Raw genomic sequence first — 9,878 nt, forward strand, 5'->3', positions numbered from 1 at the left:
CTGAGAGCTGTGGGCAGAACATTGACAGCTAGGAAAGTCTGTCTTAGAAAGTCTGGCCTGGGGCACTGGGAGAATCACAACCACATGAGATGGGAATCGCAAAAAAATGAGGAAGGTAGAAAACTACAGGAGAACTCATTTTACCCGAGAAGTTACCAAGACCCAACTCATGCATGCCAACATGATGAGGAAGAGGCTTGGCTGACGCTATTTATTGCAATCCATGATGTTCATGGGAAAAAAAATCCTTTCTTTTGAAGTGTGGCTGTGTGGGTTGACTTTGGTAAGTGGAAATGTGGGCTCTTTACTGGGAAAGACGGATTCTGAGGAAGACTGAGCTCACATCCCCCAGGAATAGCACCCTTTGCCCGGACCACACAATGAAATGTTAACGCAACTGTTTATCTCTGTGGCCTGCCTCCCACTAGATGCTTCTTCAGGTAAATGTGTGAGGATTGCATTTCGTCAGAGATGATTTTCTCCTTTCTACATGTCGGAACCAGCGCTGGGGAGAGTAGCACAGAAAGCACAAGCTGCCGGTTTCCTTGGCTTCAGAAATGCTTGACTTCAGCTTCCACTCAGGTTCTCTCTGTCTCCAGGGAGCCGCGAGGCATCTACAACGTATGTACAAATGGCTTACATCTTAAACACAACCCGGGCTCTTCCCACCATTCTGAATTTCCTGCTGATTCTGGACTAATTCCTGCTGAGGAGTTCTCTCAGTGGACCTTTGTCAGGACGCCTGGCCTTTCAACTCACTGCCTTCTTTCCCCCTCTAGTTTTACAGCACATGCAGAGGGGCATGGAGATAAACAAAACAGATCCACTGTGGGAAGTTAAACTAATGCAGGGAGTGGCATGTGAGCATTAGCAGCAGTTAGTTCTGCCTGGGGAGGGAGGTCAAGGGAGGCCTCCCAGAAAGGCGAATGCCCGAGCTGGGTCTGGAGGAGGAGGGAAGAATGGTAGTTTCAAACAGAAAACAACACTCACAAAGGTGTGAACAGAATATCACACCTTTCAAGAACAGCCAGTTGTCCAATCTGGCCAGAATGATAATGGGCAGTCCGTGCCAAGAAGTGGCACTAAAGAGGTAGGTTGGGGATAGATTGAAAGACGCTGTCTGAGATGCCAAAAAATCAGTGCTTCCTTTGGCTCAGATCAGGGAACCAGCTGGAGGTAATGGCTACATGATTTTCAGTATGTGGACATCACTTGTTTCAAATCCATATGGAAAACTTATTTCTCCATAGGCCTTGATGACATGCTTCTCAAACTATATTCTGTAGCCTCACATATGTGTGCATGGAACCATGTGACTGACTTCTGACCAATGGAATGTGGGCAAATACAATGGCTGCCACCTTCCAGAATGTTCCAGAATTCGGGAGAACTCCAAGGCTATAGAACAGTGGTTCTCAACCGGTGGGTCGTGACCCCTTTGGGGGTCAGATGACCCTTTCACAAGGGTCGCCCAATTCATAACAATAGCAAAACGACAGTGATGAAGTAGCAACGAAAATAATTTAATGGTTGGGGGTCACCCCAACATTAGGAACTGTATTAAAGGGTCACAGCATTAGGAAGGTTGAGAACCACTGCTCTAGAAGGTGGCTGAGCCACTAGGTGGAAGAATCGTGCATCCCACAGTTGCTGCATGTGAGAGGGTATCCATTGGACCCTGGCCTGAGTGAAAGACCGACTGTTTGTGTTGTGAAGCTATGTATTTTGAATGGGAGTCGTCTGGAACAGCAGTTAACATCCCCTGATGGATGCCTTGGGTGGTGAAGTTCAAAGGAATGAGAGCTGCTCACACAGGTTGTATGTTCCAGGAGGAAGAAAATATCCATGGCCCCTCCATACTTTCTCCAGGGAGACTGCTCCTCACATGCTAGATTCTCTCTAACCAATACCAATAAGTGTTGGGTGGTTTCTCAATTTTTCCATCCAGGAGACAGTCCAAAGCCAGTTCCAGGGAGCATTCCTAAGACCTCCTGCTTCCACCCAAAGCAGATATTATCCTCACAAGTATTCTACAGATTCCCTTCGAACTTTTGGTGCATTAAGAGCTGGAAAACAAGCGTGCCTATTGTTGTTAGGTACTGTCTGCAATAAGCAGCAATGGCAGTGAATATTTTGGCTTTCCTGTTGCCCCAGAAGGCAAGAGTCAAGCACACCTTGTAGTTGTCTCGTGGGAGTTTCAGAGACTTGGGGAGAACAGCCACGTTAAGAAATGTCTCTCCGCCGCAGGATTGAGTCAGTTCAGCCAGAATCAAACACCACCGGGTCCTACACCGGCCCCACCATTGTTGCTGTGCTTGAGCTTACTGATGCAGCCACTGTGTCAACCCATCTCTCGGAGGGCTTTCCTCTTTTTCCTTGACCTTTTACCTTACCAAGCATGATGTCCTTCTGCAGGCACTAGTCCCTTCTGATTGCATGTCTGAAACGCTTACGATGAAGTCACATCATCCTCCATTCCAAAGAGCATTATGTCTGTCAGTCTTCCAAGACGGATGTATTCATTCTTCTGGAAATGCATGGTATATTTGATGTTTGTTGTCAAGATTCTAAGGTATCAAGTCTTCTTCCATTTTCCTTATGATTGTCTACCTTTCACAAGTATATGAGGCCCTTGGACATACCATGGCTTACACATGGAAGAAGCACACCAGCCTGTGTGATCACAAGGTGCCGAAGGGATCAGTTATCAAACATCAAAGAACAAAAAACCATATCATTGTGTCCTCAGCTCCCCAATACGATCGCAGAAGACAAATGGGTGCATAAGCAAATGTGGTGAAGAAAGCTGATGGTGCCCAGCTATCAAAAGATACAGCGTCTGAGGTCTTAATGGCTTGAAGGTAAACCAGCCACCATCTAGCTCAGAAGCAACAAAGCCCACACAGAAGAAGCACACCAGCCTGTGTGATCACGAGATGTTGAAGGGATGAGGTATCAGGCATCAAAGAACAGAAAAATCATATTGTCAATGAGGGGGAGTGTGGAGTGGGGAGCCAAAGCCCATCTGTAGTCAACTGGATATCCCCTTATGGAAGGGTCATGGGGGGTGAGAGGTGGAGTGGAGGAGACAAGCCAGTCAGTATGCAGTGTAGCAACTATGAAACATACAACTTTCCTCTAGTTCCTAAATGCTTCCTCCCCACCCACTATCATGATCCCAATTCTACCTTACAAATCTGTTAAACCAGAGGATGTACACTAGTATAGATAGGAACTGGAAACACAGGGAGTCCAGGACAGATGATCCCTTCAGGACCAGTGCTGAGAGCGGTAATACTGGGAGGGTGGAAGGAGGGTAGGGTAGAAAGGGGGAACCGATTATAGGGAACTACTTATAACCTCCTTCCTGGGGGATGGACAACAGAAAAGTGGGTGAAGGGAGATGTCGGAGAGTGTAAGCTATGACAAAATAATAATTTATAAATGATCAAGTGTTCATGAGGGAGGGGGAAGCGGGGAGGGAGGGGGGAAGTGAGAAGCTGATGCCAGAGGCTTACGTGAAGGGCAAATGTTTTGAGAATGATGAGGGTAACAAATGTACAAATGTGCTTTATACAATTGATATAGGTATGGATTGTGATAAGAGTTGTATGAGCCCCTGATAAAATGATTTTTTTTAAAAAGAAAGAAAAGAAAAGACCATGGCTTAGGACAGGTGGACCTACAGCCTCAAAATGGCATCCTTGCTTATTAACATTTAAAGGAGATCTTTGGGGATCAGATATGTCCAGTGCGGTGCACCGTTTGATTTCTTACTATTCCTTCCCTGGGTATTGATCATCAATCCAAGTAACATGGACTCAAAGGAAACGTATAGTTCAGGGTAGAACTACTCTATCGGATATCAAAGACCGTAATCTTTATCAAAGCCAACTGCCACCTCTTCCTCCTACAGAGCAACTGGTGGGTTCAACCTGCCAATATTTGGTTAGTGCCACACAGTTAGCCACTGTGTCACGGGCTCAAATGTGCATATGTTGAGACTCTAATCAAGGACGACCTGGACTCAACGCGCTGGGAAGAGGGCCTGGCCTAGTCCTGCACGGAAAGGGCTCAAATAAGCTTTGAGGGTTATCTGTTTCGTGTATCCGTGCTCTTCCCTTACTCTTCTGTTTATGGACACACCATTCAGGAATCCATTAAGTTTGCCTGTTCTTTCCCCATTTGACTTTATTTTAATTTGACGTAATCTGTACAAATAGATTTGTTTAAGGGGTACTTGGGAGCTGCGGTGTATTTGTATGGAGTTTCTAAGTTCCGTGTCTCTCTGGAGGTAAGTCTCAATGCAATTTGTAGAAGATTCCTTAGGCAGCCAGTTCTGAAGGAAGGAGGGGAGCAAAAATGGGTTGAGATTCCAGCATGAGGACCACAGACCTCATTTGGAATTTAGAACTTATCTGTGAGAAGGTTATAACATGGAATCTCAATTACTTTTCCAGATGAGGATGTTTAACTAGATGTCCATTCCTATCGCATCCAGAGACTTAGCCTGATATGGACAAGTCTTTGGGGAATTTTTTCCCGGCAGGATCTTCTTATTTCAGTGGAAGATTCAGGAAATTGAGCCCCTTTCTCAGCAGGGTACCTGGTTGTTGTTTGCTGCTGAAGTCAGGGGCCACCAGGTCGGTCCGAGCCTCTGCAAAACAGAAGGAAAGACAACCGGGTCCTGCGCCACCCTCACAAGGACTCCTGCGCCCGAGCCCATGGTTGCAGCCACTGGGTCCGCCCCTCTCATTGAGGTCCTTCTTCGTGTTCGCTGCCCCGCGGCTTTATCAAACCTGATGTCCTTCAACAGGGACTGGTCTCTCCTGACTGATATGGCCAACGTATGAGAGCCAAAGTCTTGCCATCCTCGCAATCCGTGGTACTTTAGGATCTTTTATTTTCGGGTCTGCATGAACTTCATAACCTCGCGGGTTTAACCTGGTGTGGATTTAATAGATTACCAGTTTGAAAAATCAATAATACAATTTTGCAGTTTGATTCTCCAACTAAAATTGTTGTCCTTTGTAAACCTGCTGAAAACTGAGAAAAGATGGTACTGATTTCACAAATACCACAAAAAGGGCAGCTCCTGGAGGAGAGATCTGGAAAATGATTGAGCATCGTGGAGTCAGAGCCGCCAGGATCAAGCCTTGGCTGCACCACCAATGAGCTAGAGTACTTTGAACAAGGACTCCACGCCCTCTGTGCCTCAGTTTCCACCTCGAGATGTTTGCTCCTTGTTCACCAGTGTTCATCCCCTTCTGAAACTCTTCGGCTCTCTAGCAAGCATTCCCCTGCTCTTGATTTGGGGCTTGACCATGTGGCCTGCTACACTGTGCCAAGTTTGCCCCATCTGAGCGGATGCTTTTAGAGGATTCCCATACCTCCATCCTCCCTCTTCGCCCTCTATGATGAGGTCATCAAGGCACAGAGAGCATCTGCTTCGTCGGCACAGTGACAACGCCTGCGAGGTTGAGTCCAGCAGAGCCGTAGATTAGCCCCGAGGCTCCAGGCCTTTCCGACTTGGAAATAGGACATGTTTCTCTTCTCTAGCAGGTAAATTAGTCTCAAGTCAACACAAAGATAAGGCAAACACGGCGTTAAGTCTTCTGAAGAGCTTGGTGGGGGCCTTGGCGAGTCAGCGTGGGAGGGCGAGAGGGCTTGTATCAAAGAGCGAAAAGGAGCAAGCCCTCTGAAGCGGAAACTAGTTCAAACCTCAGGAAACTCACTACCAGCGAGTTGACTCTGACTCACAGTGGCCCTACAGGCCAGGCTAGAGCGACTCCTGTGGGTTCCTGAAACTGGAACTATTTATGGGACTCGAAAGCCCCACCTTTGTCCCACAACACAGTTGGTGGTTTCGAAGTGCTGACCTTACAGTGAGTAGCCCAACGGATAACCACCACCATCACCCCACGGCAAGGGGGGCCTCAATATCATGAAGGGTACTGATGGTGACATCTTTCAGAAAGTTCTGAATGCAGTTACTGGTTGGCTCACCTGGAGCTGGCTAACTGAGCTCAAATGGACGAACAGCAAGAACAGTTTTACAGACAGATGTGTTGCCAAGGGCACCACCAACCTGAGTTAGAAGAGATTCTAACTATTCAGGTCATGAAAAAAAAACACTGGGTGTCTACTTTTCTACAGGTGTGAAGCAGTCCGACAAGCTAGCTTCTCCGTCACAAAAGCCGTGTATTTTTTTCATGCCCTCCCTCTTCAGAAGAAGTTGAAGAAGATAGTGGATGGGGTGGGATTAGGAGGAATGGAGAACAGTGGTCTGAAGAACTTCTCCCAGAAAACACAACTACCGCGAGCAAAGAAGCCTCCCAACCCCCAGAGGGGAAGATTGCACACCGCATTGGCTCAGTGGAATATCAACACTGATATGAACTAGTGGTTGCTTTATACACCTCTGTTCTTCCTGTTTCTTTGTCTCTTCTACCATTCCACCGTCCATTCGCCAGGCTCTCACACTGTGGTGACTTCTGTAGTACTGTGATGCTGGAAGCTATGCCACCAATATTTCAAATGCCAGTCGGATCGCCCATGGCGGATGGATTTCAGGGGAGCTTTCAGATGTAAACAGACTTGTAAGAATGGCCTGGAGGTGCTCCTTTTGAACATTAGCCAATGAAAGCCCTATAGAACACAATAGAACGTTGTCTGACCGAACGCTGGGAGATGGTGGCAAGACCTCCAAATACGTGCAGCTAACAACAATGGAGTCAAGCATGCCAGTGATTACGAAGTGGGCACAGAATTGGGCAACACCCCCACCTGTTGTACAGAGAATGACTCAGCGTTGCAGCTGATGCACAGGGAATTTGAGCATTTCGGGTTTGCAGGATGCTGGGTGCTTGTGGGGAAGGGACAGACAACTGTAGCAAACTTTTCTAAACATCCCAGAGGCTCCCAACAACAAACACGGATTTCCGGAAGCTCGTGTTCTTTTTTCCGTTCTTACATTTCTGAATCAAGAGCAGCAAACCGATCGGATGCTTATCACTGAGCCCAGTGTGAATTATTGAGCCTGGTGCCCGGTCGTTTTGAGTGTCCTAGGGCACAGTGTACATATTTTGTTGGCAGTGGAGGACATAGATGCAAATTACACGTTTTTTATTCACTGGGATTTGTTCCTTGCCTTATTAATTTGGGGCTTGGCTGTTTGACTAGCTTTGTCCAGAGGACAAGAATGTCTGGAATGTTTGTCACCGATGAGAGAAGATCTCAGAGGTATGCAGGTTTCCACCAGCCCTTTTGCTGGTCCAGAGGAAGGGTTCCACCTGGCTTGCAGAATAAGAAGACGTAGGGCCCATCCCTGTCCAGCTGTGCAGCAGCTGGCCCTCAGCCCTACAGTAACATGGGCTGAAATCAATGTTTGTTGTTGAAAGCCCCTGGGATATTGAAGTTCTAAAAGTTAAGTTATAGAAGTGAAAAGCTAAGACATGAGGATGCTTAGAGGCATTAAGGAGATAATACATACCAACTGCTTAGTACAATGTCTGACATGACTTCACTTCAAAGTCAAGGCTCAACGCTGTCTTCGGTGTCATCCGTATGCTCCCAGTCACCTACCACAGTTCCAGGAGCAGAAGGCTAAATAGAAGGGCAGTGTTTATTCGATGGTTAGAGATTCATCCAGTGGGAGACTCAGGTTCGATTCCCAGCCACTGTTCCTCAGGCTCAGCCACCACCCACGCTTCATGTGGTTCTGGTGCTTCACAGTTCCCAGGGGAGCTTCCAGACTAAGAGAGACTAGGAAGAGAGGCCTGGAGATCCACTTCTGAAAATCAGCCAGTGAAAAGCTATGGCTCACACAGGGCATCATTTCATTCCATTGCAGAAGTCAGGAGCTGCTCAACACCGGCTAATGACAACATACAGGCAGCTTATATCCACCCACTTCTCCAGTCCTTACCCATCCTCGGGAAACAGCTTGTAAATGATAGGAAACACAATATTTGGAACGTAAATTCGAAATATCTGGAATGATCAAGAATATATTTGCCTAATGTTTTCCTCTCCAGAAAAACAAGAGGCAAGTTTTCTAAGATGAAGGGGTCCCACATTACAAGAACCTCTTTACCAGGGTTTTTTAGTGGCAGATGAAGCTCAGTAAAATGAGCTCAGACACAAATCATTCTAACCTAACAGGTTCTACCACAACCCATCAAAAGCAAAGAATGACCAACATTCTTAGGCTGCTAAAGAGAGTCCCTCCCTGGTGACTTTCGGGATGTTGTTGACTCCTTCTACAAAAATTTATTTGGGGATCTTAAAAGGTTTCTACAAATCATGGAGAACTTACGTTAAAGCCATAGTCACAAAGATGGAAAGGGTGATAAAATGGGTAATAGCAATGGCGGAAGATTGACTGGGGGCTCTTTAAAAATGAAAATGGGACTTGTTGGAAGGAAAGATGCTTTTAAGATTTTGAAATGCTCCCTCGGAAAACAAAGGGAAGTCCTCGGTTCAGCAAAAGCTTTCTATAAAAGTCCCTCTTTCTGAAACCTGGAATGTTTTAAATTCGTAATAAACTGGGCATTTAAGAGTTCATGTTGTGGCCTTCTGTTTTTGACATGAACTAAACTAAAAATCCCTCGTGGTGCTCTGGATTGGGCACTGGACTGCTAACCTCAAACTCCATGGTTCAAAACCACTGGCAGCTCTGCCAGAGAGAGATGAGGCTGCCTGCCAGTCATCTCAGTCGCTGTGAGTCCGAATCCGTTTGAGGGTGCTGGTCATGTGCCAACCAGCACTTGCATGTCAAACACACTGCCATCCAGTCAGTTCTCACTCACAGCAACCCTTCGGACAGAGTAGATCTGCTTCCTGGGGTTTCCAAGATAAAGTCTCTACAAAAGCACACAGCCTCATCTTTGGTCTGAGGGTTGAACCACTGGCTCGCAGATAGCAATCCTAAACCTAACCCACCCTGCCACCAGGGTTCCTGAAACATTTGTATAATGAGTTTAATTAAAATACTTCCACACTGAGTCGGAAGATCAGAGAAGGATCACTGTATTTGAATTAAGGTGTTGGCAAAAACGATTGAAAGGACAGGGGACTGTCAAAACAACAATAAAACAGGGTTGGAAGAGGTTCAGCGAGAAGGCTCCTTAGTAGCAAGAATGGTAAAACTTCCTCTCAGTTGCTCTGGACAGGCTGCAGGAAAGATTCATCCCTGAAACAGGACCTGCGGTCTGGTAATGTGGACGAGGAGGGGGAAGACCCTCAGGGAGATGGATGACACGGTGGCTCCGACAAGGGGCTCCCACAGCCACCCTTAGGAGGATGGCGCAGGACCAACCGGGCAGGAGAGCACCTAGCACCAACAACACCTTTCACAGGCAGTTTGCCCTGAATCTCCATGGTAACCCCATGTGGCAGGCTGTTCAGGCTTGAATATGATCCCTAGTGACCATGTGAAAGGTGAAAAGCCTGGCCACAAAGCCACATGGTTACTACCTAAGTGTCAGAGGCCGCTCCTTCTGCCTCCAGGTGGCTGTGTTTTTCAAATTGCTGCTTTCAAGCTCAACCAAGAGCTTGTCAACTCCCAGTGCTCTTTCTCCTAAAGGTGTCCGTGTCACAGATATATCTCAGCAGTAAGAAAGACCGGCTAAAATCAAGCAAAACCTGGCGCAGCAGGATTCTCGAGAGGGAAGGAATTGACCTCAGACTGATTTTTTTTTTTAATCGATTTATTGGGGCTCATACAATTCATCATAATACATAGATCAATTGTGTAAAGCACATCTATACATTTGTTGCTCTCATCATTCCCAAAATTCACTTGCCTCTTGGGTTCCCGGAATCCGCTCATTTTCCTCCCCCCGCCCTCCCCTTCCCTTCCTCCTCCCTTTTCCCCC

This window comes from Echinops telfairi, unplaced genomic scaffold, assembly GCF_000313985.2.
Source record: "Echinops telfairi isolate 266 unplaced genomic scaffold, ASM31398v2 ScPeMD7_31;HRSCAF=116, whole genome shotgun sequence".
In the NCBI taxonomy this organism is placed as follows: domain Eukaryota; kingdom Metazoa; phylum Chordata; class Mammalia; order Afrosoricida; family Tenrecidae; genus Echinops; species Echinops telfairi.